The sequence below is a fragment of the Malaclemys terrapin genome, chromosome 5, assembly GCF_027887155.1.
Source record: "Malaclemys terrapin pileata isolate rMalTer1 chromosome 5, rMalTer1.hap1, whole genome shotgun sequence".
Lineage (NCBI taxonomy): Eukaryota > Metazoa > Chordata > Testudines > Emydidae > Malaclemys > Malaclemys terrapin.
The window spans coordinates 62,874,503-62,884,665 of record NC_071509.1 but is presented as its reverse complement, the minus strand read 5'-3'; positions in this window follow the sequence as shown (position 1 = coordinate 62,884,665).

The window sequence follows — 10,163 nt, the reverse complement described above, 5'->3', positions numbered from 1 at the left end:
CCTTCATGGAACCCCCCCTGTGTGACAGCAGAATGTCCTAGGATCTGACCCCTTCCCCCTCCACTGAAGACTTTTACCTGATCTGGCAGCAGGCCCTATCACTGCCTGTTTCCCCATCTTCCATGGGTGGCTAGTATCATAGCCTGGGGGAGGCTGTACCTCTCCAAACAGCCAGGGGTGACCCCGCCCCTCCCCAGCCTCCACCCCCCACTTCCCACTTGGCGTGGCTCCAGTCTCCCTGCCAGCTTTGAACAATAAGTCTGCTCTTGTCTGGACTTGCGTCTAGGTGATCTCAGTTACGTAACTGTAACAGTCTTGGCGTACTAATGTACTTCTAATGCAAATGTGAGAGCACCAGAAGACAGTCTGACATCTTCAATGTGCTGGGCATTTTTGCAGTGTTGGATGCCAAAGTAATTATTATATCTGTTTTATGACAGGCCAAATGATTTTCATATAGTCTGAAGCAGTTACTGTTGTAGAAAGAAATACTGGCTTAGATCCTGAGCTGGTGTGAATCATTGCACTGCTGATTTACATCAGTTGAGAATCTGGCGCATCAACCATAATATTTCAGGGTGAACTTAGCACGTTTTCTTGTTTTCTTTTCATTTATTTCCATGTAATTCTGTTTGATGATCTTGGTGCTGTATAGATATTTCTATTAGATCAGTATCCAGAAAGACAAATCCCCAACTATTATTGTTTATTATTTCTATTGTATATGCATCCAGAGGCCCAATCAGGATTGCACCTCAGTGTGTAACATGTGTGACAAAGCTCCGAGCCTGTATTGGTGGGTCCCGCACTTCCAAGTGGATTCAGTGGCCTCAGAAGCTCGCTAAGGCCCTCAATGTGACCTCCCTTTCTCAGTATAGCGGCAAAGGTCACATTGAGAGTCAATTAATGAGGGTCAATTGAGGCACAATGTCAATGAAAATCTGGGGTGAAGTCCTGGCCCCATGGAAGTCAATGGGAGTTTCACCATTGTCTTTCAGGGGGTCAGCATTTCACCAGGGATATTCAATGTCCTGGAAGGCACTGTAGATTCACACATCAAATAAACTTGCAGCCAGCAACAAGCTTAGGTTTATCTTCATTGGATGTTCAGGGCTCCCTGTGTTCACATGAGATGGAACAAAATAGACTTCTTTGATTTTGGAAGATATATTTAAACAAAAAGTGATAAAACTGCCAATCGGGTGCTTCCCTTGGAACACCGGCTCCAACCATACAGCACCCATGGTGTCACTGTAGTTGGGAGTCAGTTGCCACATAGTTGTAAATTCAGATTTTGGGGGGTTATTTATTTAGTTGTATTATTGAGTTGTCTATAATATCACAGTGTGTCTGGACATCCTACAGACAATAAGAAGACAAGGTTCCTGCCCCCCTCAAATTATAATTCAAAGAGACAACATTTAGATAAAGGGTAGGGGATGAGATGCAATGCAACAGAAAATGAAGTGGGTGAGCAGTGAAGTTTGCATCTATCTATGGTGAGTGAGTATAATTGACATGCCAGTGTTTTTGTGCAGCTTTGTACAGAATTAATATTATCTATCCCCTATCTCTTTAACATTTATTTAAGGGAACACTAAGGCTAATAGATATTCTGGAAGAAGTGTCTGAAGGGATTTATAACGTGTTCTGAGTGGTTGCAAACTGGCACATTGCACGATCTCAGCCTGTATCCAGATATAAATTTGAATACAGTCTATGCTACATAGAATACCAGGGTTGGAAGAGACCTCAGGAGGTCATCTAGTCCATCCCCCTGCTCAAAGTAGGACCAATCCCCAACTGAATCATCTCAGCCAGGGCTTTGTTAAGCCTGACCTTAAAACCTCTAAGGAAGCAGATTCCACCATAGGGTGACCAGACGTCCTGATAAAATCGGGACTGTCCTGATATTTAGTTGTTTCTCCTGCATCCCGACCGATGTATGGTTGGGACGCCATTTGTCCTGATATTTTGCACTCCAGCTTTTTTTTTTTTTTCTTCGGTGGTGCCCCCCACCCCCATGTGTCCCGATACTTTGTTCTTGTCATCTGGTCACCCTATTCCACCACCTCCTTAGGTAACCCATTCCAGTGCTTCACCACCCTCCTTGTGAAAAAGTTTTTCCTAATATCCAACCTAAACCATTCCCACTGCAACTTTAGACCATTATTCCTTGTTCTGTTATCTGGTACCACTGAGAACAGTCTAGATCCATCCTCTTTGGAACCCGCCTTCAGGTAGTTGAAAGCAGCTATCAAATCCCCCCTCATTCTTCTCTTCTGCAGACTAAACAATCCCAGTTCCCTCAGCCTCTCCTCATAAGTCATGTGCTCCAGCCCCCTAATCATTTTTGTTGCCCTCCGCTGGACTCTTTCCAATTTTTCCACATCCTTCTTGTAGTGTGGGACCCAAAACTGGACACAATACTCCAGATGAGGCCTCACCAATGTTGAATAGAGGGGAATGATCACGTCCCTCGATCTGCGGCAGTGCCCCTACTTATACAGCCCAAAATGCCGTTAGCCTTCTTGGCAACAAGGGCACACTGTTGACTCATATCCAGCTTCTTGTCCACTGTAACACCTAGGTTCTTTTCTGCAGAAGTGCTGCCTAGCCATTTGGGCCCTAGTCTGTAGCAGTGCATGGGATTCTTCTATCCTAAGTGCAGGACTCTGCACTTGTCCTTGTTGAACCTCATCAGATTTCTTTTGGCTCAGTCCTCTAATTTGTCTAGGTCCCTCTGTATCCTATCTCTACCCTCCAGCATATCTACCACTCCTCCCAGTTTAGTGTCATCTGCAAACTTGCTGAGGGTGCAATCCTCGCCATCCTCCAGATCATTAATGAAGATATTTAACAAAACCGGCCCCAGGACCGACCCTTGGGGCACGCCGCTGCCAACTAGACATGGAGCCATTGATCACTACCTTTTGAGCCCGATGATCTAGTCAGCTTTCTATCCACCTTACAGTCCATTCATCCAGCCTATACTACTTTAACTTGCTGGCAAGAATATTGTGGGAGACCGTATCAAAAGCTTTGCTAAAGTCAAGGAATAACAGGTCCTCTGCTTTCCCCTCATCCATAGAGCCAGTTATCTCATCATAGAAGACAATTAGGTTAGTCAGGCATGACTTGCCCTTGATGAATCCATGCTGACTTTTCCTGATCACTTTCCTCTCCTCTAATTGATTCCTTGAGGACTTGCTCCATGATTTTTCCAGGGACTGAGGTGAGGCTGACTGGCCTGTAGTTCTCCAGATCCTCCTCCTTCCCTTTTTTAAAGATGGGCACTACATTAGCCTTTTTCCAGTCATCCGGGACCTCCCCCGATCACCATAAGTTTTCAAAGATAATGGCCAATGGCTCTGCAATCACATCCGCCAACTCCTTTAACACCCTCGGACGCAGTGCATCCAGCCCCATGGCCTTGTGCTTGTCCAGCTTTTCTAAATAGTCCTGAACCACTTCTTTCTCTACAGAGGGCTGGTCACCTCCTCCCCATGCTGTGCTGCCCAGTGCAGCAGTCTGGGAACTGACCTTGTTCATGAAGACAGAGGCAAAAAAAGCATTGAGTACATTAGCTTTTTCCACATCCTCTGTCACTAGGTTGCCTCCCTCATTCAGTATGGGGCCCACACTTTCCTTGACTTTCTTCTTGTTGCTAACATACCTGAAGAAACCCTTCTTGTTACTCTTAACATCTCTTGCTAGCTGCAACTCCAAGTGTGATTTGGCCTTCCTGATTTGACTCCTGCATGCCTGAGCAATAGTTTTATACTCCTCCCTGGTCATTTGTCTAATCTTCCACTTCTTGTAAGCTTGTGTTTAAGATCAGCAAGGATTTAACTGTTAAGCCAAGCTGGTCGCCTGCCATATTTACTATTCTTTCTACACATCGGGATGGTTTGTTCCTGCAACCTCAATAAGGATTCTTTAAAAATACAGCAGGCTCTCCTGGACTCCTTTCGCCCTCATGTTATTCTCCCAGGGGATCCTGCCCATCAGTTCCCTGAGGGAGTCAAAGTCTGCTTTTCTGAAGTCCAGGGTCCATATTCTGCTGCTCTCCTTTCTTCCTTGTGTCAGGATCCTGAACTCAACCATCTCATGTCACTGCCTCCCAGGTTCCCATCCACTTTTGCTTCCCCTAATAATTCTTTCCTGTTTATGAGCAGCAGGTCAAGAAGAGCTCTGCCCCTAGTTGGTTCCTCCAGCACTTGCACCAGGAAATTGTCCCCTACACTTTCCAAAAACTTCCTGGATTGTCTATGCACCGCTGTATTGCTCTCCCAGCAGATATCGGAGTGATTGAAGTCTCCCATGAGAACCAGTGCCTGTGATCTAGTAACTTCTGTTAGTTGCCAGAAGAAAGCCTTGTCCACCTTATTCCCTTGGTCTGGTGGTCTATAGCAGACTCCCACCATGACATCACCCTTGTTGCTCACACTTCTAAACTTAATCCAGAGACTCAAGTTTTTCTGCAGTTTCATACTGGAGCTCTGAGTAGCCATACTGCTCTCTTACATACAATGCAACTCCCCCACCTTTTCTGCCCCACCTGTCCTTCCTGAACAGTTTATATCCATCCATGACAGTACTCTAGTCATGTGAGTTATCCCACGAAGACTTTGTTATTCCAGTTGCATCATAATTCCTTGACTGTGCCAGGACTTCCAGTTCCCCCTGCTTGTTTCCCAGGCTTCTTGCATTTGTGTATAGGCACTTAAGATAACTCGCTGATCGTCCTGCTTTCTCAGCAGGGCCGGCTCCAGCATTTCTGCCGCCCCAAGCAAAAAAAAAAACAACAACAAAAAGCCGCGATTGGCGGCAGCAGTTCAGCGGCAGGTCCTTCACTCCTAGAGGGAGTGAGGGTTCTGCTGCCCCCGAATTGCCGCAGGTGCCGCCACTCTCCCTTGGCCGCCCCAAGCAGCTGCTTGTTAAGCTGGTGCCTGGAGCCGGCCCTGTTTTTCAGTATGAGGCAGGAGTCTTCCCCTCTTGCGCTCTCTTGTTCGTGCTTCTTCCTGGTATCCCACTTCCCCACTTACCTCAGAGCTTTGGTCTCCTTCCCCCCCTACATCTCATCAAGCTATCCATTCTCTTTGTGTGTGTGTGCGTGTGCGCGTGTATCGGCAGTAATGCTGTTTGCCATTAATATACAAAACAAACTAGTTTGGTTTCAGTTCTTGTTTGGGAATGGTTATTATAGAACAGAATATTCTGAGACATTTGTTCTTGCTGACTTATTGTGGATGACTCCCATTAGCATTAGTGAGTCATGCACTTACATCTAGCAGATGACATTACCGCAAAAAGCCCATGCAGTGAACTGGAGGTGGGGAGAGAGAGCTAGCTCTGAGTTCTAAACTGGGAACCAGAGACTGCTGAGTTTTAAGTCTTGCTCTGGCTCTGTGGCCTAAGTGTGTGGCCTTGGCTAAGCCACTGAGCCTCTCTTCCTCCTGTTATCTGTACAATGGAAAGAAACATTTACCTCACAAGCTCATTGTGAGGACAAATTAATATTCACAAAGTGACTTTATATATATAATATATGCTGAGTAATATATTATTTTCTTAAGAGCAACAGAAGGCCTCTCAAGAGCCATCAGTGCCCACTCCTGCAATCTCAGAAAATTGGTCATGTGGGATACACCCACCTAATCCCAGCGGAGGCTGGTGACATTTAAAAGCTAGTAGGCAAAACTGACACACAAATGTGTGATCAGAGCCAGCTAACAGCAGCACCACAGTACATAAAGTACATTTTTTATGTACACAGTACATAAAAAAGGGAAGAAGGAGAACCCAGGGATCTACAGACCGATCAGCCTCACCTCAGTCCCTGAAAAAATCATGAAGCAGGTCCTCAAGGAAACCATTTGAAGCACTTGGAGGAGAGGAAGGTGATCAGGAACAGTCAACATGGATTCACAAGGGCAAGTCATGCCTGACCAACCTGATTGCCTTCTATGATGAGATAACTGGCTCTGTGGATATGAGGAAATCAGTGGGTGTGATATACCTGGACTTTAGCAAAGCTCTAGATATGGTCTCCCATAATATTCTTGCCAGGAAGTTAAAAAAGTATAGATTGGATGAATGGACTATAAGGAGGATAGAAAGCTGGCTAGAGAAGCTGACTAAAGTGGCAAAGGAGAAGAAAGGAAATCTCCGATTCCTTCCTTACCTCCCTCAGTTCTGCCACGGAAATGCCTTCTCCTTTTCTACCCAAACCCACTCTCCTCCCCATCCAAACACTTCCATTTTTTCTACAAAGCTCATATGTTCTCTTTCTGATAAACCTGAAGAAGGATGAGGGGCTGGAAGGTGGAGGTATCCCCCCAACTCTCATATAGAGGGAGGAGAACAGGGACTAACTTCTTGTACCATCAGGTTCTGTCACACCCGCTTCCTGCCTTTAAATCACTGGCAGGAGAATTGGCTTTTATTCCCTACACCAGTGTGAACCCTGCCTCTGGCAGAGAGGGGAGCTAGAAGCCGCTGCTCCTTCATGAGCACTTAAATATGGTTCTGTGCAGGGGTGAAAGTTACTTAAGGGACTTACTAGTATGCAGGGCAGCTAGGGTCCTGGGCAAGCTGGGGGGGGTGGCTCAGGGCCCCCGGAAGGGGCGGGGCCCTGGGCAGAAGGTAGTGGCAGTGGCGGCCAGGAGCCCCGGGCCCTTTAAATCACCGCCGGAGCCCTGGGATAGCGGCGATTTAAAGGGCCAGGGGCTCCAGCAGCTGTCGGGAGCCCCTGGCCCTTTTAAATTGCTGGGCCCCAGGGCAGCTGCCCCTTTTGCACCCCCCTACCCACACCACACCCACGATACGGTCGGCTGTCTACCGGCTTTCTTACTGGTACGCCGTACTGGACCAGACTGGCTTACTTTCACCTCTGGTTCTGTGTAAATTTAGCAAGAGGGAAGGTTATCAGCCGCTGTTGACAGATGAAGCTATAGAACAGCATAAGATGTACTTGAATAAAGTTCCTTGTTCAGTATAAGAAGAATGTGACTTTCTGAGTCATTACCATTTTCCCAGAACATATAGCAACTTTTATTCCAAAGTATTTTGCAAACTATTTCCCTTATAGCCAATCAGGTCAAAAATAACACCAGTCTCAAATCATGAACTCAACAAGCGGAGGAATACTTGCAGTGAACAGTTTGCAAGTGAGACATGGGCTGAGGTACGTTTGCACCTGAAATATTAATTGAATTAACGTGAACAACAGCAAATGCATTTGTCAAATTAGCGATCTTTTCACACAAATTTAATAAGCACTAAGTATGATAAATTGTTCACTGCTGATAGTTTCCCCAGCTCTGCTCAGCTCAGAGAAGAGGAAAGAAGGCACACTGAGGAGTGGGATATTTCCTTTTATCCTTTTTTTTTTTCATTTATTTTTTTTATTCCTCTCTTCTTTGACTTCTGATGTCTCCTGCTCTCACTCTCCATCTATATTGCCTGGACCCTCTATTTATCAGACAACTCTTTAAAAACAGTTAAATTACATGGACAGCTGGAAGCTCTAACCCTCACCCAGAAAGAGCTTTGCCACAACAAGAGCCGAATAAATGTGGAAAATATGTGACCCATGGGGTTATGTGAGTGTCTAAGAGGACTTCCCTATTGGGAAGGAAAAGTCCACATGACACACTGAATAATTGCTTTACATATTGAACTAACCAAATAAATTTTGGTGAACATAAAAAATAAAAGCAACAAAAATCATCTCTTGAAAAATTGTCATATTTTCTGCTCTGATTGCAGTAGCATTTGGATTTTGTTATGATTCATTATGTATGCTGCTTCCATTCTAATTGAGATTCAGTAAATCATCTCTTCTCCCTCACTTGTAATTAGATGGAGGGGGTGATACACAGTTATGGAACTGCTTCCTAGACAACCAGGAGCAACTTTTCAACTATACCTCACAGTGTATTACTAATGTCTAGTCTCATTATCATCATGTACTGGATGTTCCAATCTTTTGTATTTTTGAAGGTTCTAAATTATTAGAGAACATCCTGCATTTTGGGAGCGGGGGAGAGGGGGATGTGGATCTGAAAGTGATTCAGATCAAATTGAAATTTCACTCTTATGTGCTTTCTCTAAAATAAGTTCTCTGAAACAAAATCCTGGATCTGAAAGTTGTGTCCCTTGTTACCAGCTCCTTAAAACAAGTCTATCCCTGGAGAAATCATGGAGCAGGTCCTCAAGGAATCCATTTTGAAGCACTTGGAGGAGAGGAAGGTGATCAGGAACAGTCAACATGTATTCACCAAGGGCAAGTCATGCATGACCAACCTGATTGCCTTCTATGATATAACTGGCTCTGTGGATATGGGGAAAGCAGTGGACATGATATACCTTGATTTTAGCAAAGGTTTTGTTATGGTTTCCCGCAGTATTCTTGCCAGCAAGTTACAGTATAGATTGGATGAATGAACTATAAGATGGATAGAAAGCTGGCTAGATCGTCGGTCTCAATGGATAGTGATCAATGACTCAATGTCTAGTTGGCAGTCGGTATCAAGCGGAGTCCCCCGGGGGTCTGTCCTAGGCTGGTTTTGTTCAACATCTTAATTAATGATCTGGATGCTGGGATGGATTGCACCCTCAGCAAGTTCGTGGCTGACGCTAAGCTGGGGGGAGAAGTAGATACAATGGAGGGTAGGGATAGGGTCCAGAGTGACCTAGATAAATTGGAGGATTTGGCTAAAATAAATCTGATAAGGTTCAACAAGGACAAGTGCAGAGTCCTGCATTTAGGATGGAAGAATCCCATGCACTGCTACAGGCTGGGGACCAACTGGCTAAGCAGCAGTTCTGCAGAAAAGGACCTGGGGATTACAGTGGATGAGAAGCTGGATTTGAGTCAGCAGTGTGCCCTTGTTGCCAAGAAGGCTAATGACATACTGGGCTGCATTAGTAGGAGCATTGCCAGCAGATCGAGGGAAGTGATTATTCCCCTCTATTTGGCACTGGTGCGGCCACATCTGGAGTATTGCACCCACTACAGAAAGGGTGTGGACAAATTGGAGAGAGTCCAGCAAAGGGCAATGAAAATTATTTGGGGGCTGGGGCATATGACTTATGAGGAGAGGCTGAGGGAACTGGGCTTATCTAGTCAGCAGAAGAGAAGAATGAGGGGGGATTTGATAACCGCCTTCAACTACCTGAAGGGCAGTTCCAAGTGGTGGCAGATGACGGAACAAGGAGCAATGATCTCAAGTTGCAGTAGAGGAGGTTTAGGTTGGATATTAGGAAAAACTATTTCACTAGGAGGGTGGTGAAGCACTGGAATGGGTTACCTAGAATGGTGGAGGAATCTCCTTCCTTAGAGGTGTTTAAGGGCCAGCTTGACAAAGCCTTGGCTGGGATGATTTAGTTGGGAATTGGTCCTGCTTTGAGCAGGGGGTTGGACTAGATAACCTCCTGAGATCTCTTCCAACCCTAATCTTCTATGAATCTATATTGAAACTTGATAGTCTTTCCATGGACTTCAGTGGGTTTTAGATCACACCCCAAAATCCTAATGTTTTATGCCGTTCCTGGACTGGGCAAAATCTAAAATGGAGGTAATCTCTGGTGGTTCCAATTTCCTGATTAGGAATGTGTGGGGAACAGCCTTTGGACATCACATTAAACAATGTGCAATGAAAGGTTTCAAGTCTGGATCTATATCAGAATTTTGTCTTCCTAGAATACTCAGGAATATATTCCAAAACTTGAGAGTGTACATCTGAGTACCTTCCCCTGCCTCAGCCCACTTTGTCATTACCGCTGCATTAATGATCTGAATGGTAGTACACATATGTTACAGAGTGTGCTTTCTTAGATTATTTCGTACTTTCAGTTTCATGCACTACAACACACACCAGCCAACTTTTCCTTCTTTCTCCACATGCTCCTACAAGTCAGCAGCACATTTTGGAAGGCAATTTATAAATACCTCTAGCTTTGTCTACTTGGATAGGTGTCAGACTGTTGCATTCTGCCATTTTTTCTGTTACCTTTACTTTTCAGCAAAGGTGCTAAATGTTTCTTTTCTATTTCTTTGCAAACTCTTAATGTGCTGCTGGGTTTAGATTGAAGTAGAAGGGCAACCCTATGTGAAGCCAGAAGAGGGAGCTCTGAGTCCGGTAATAACAGGATGT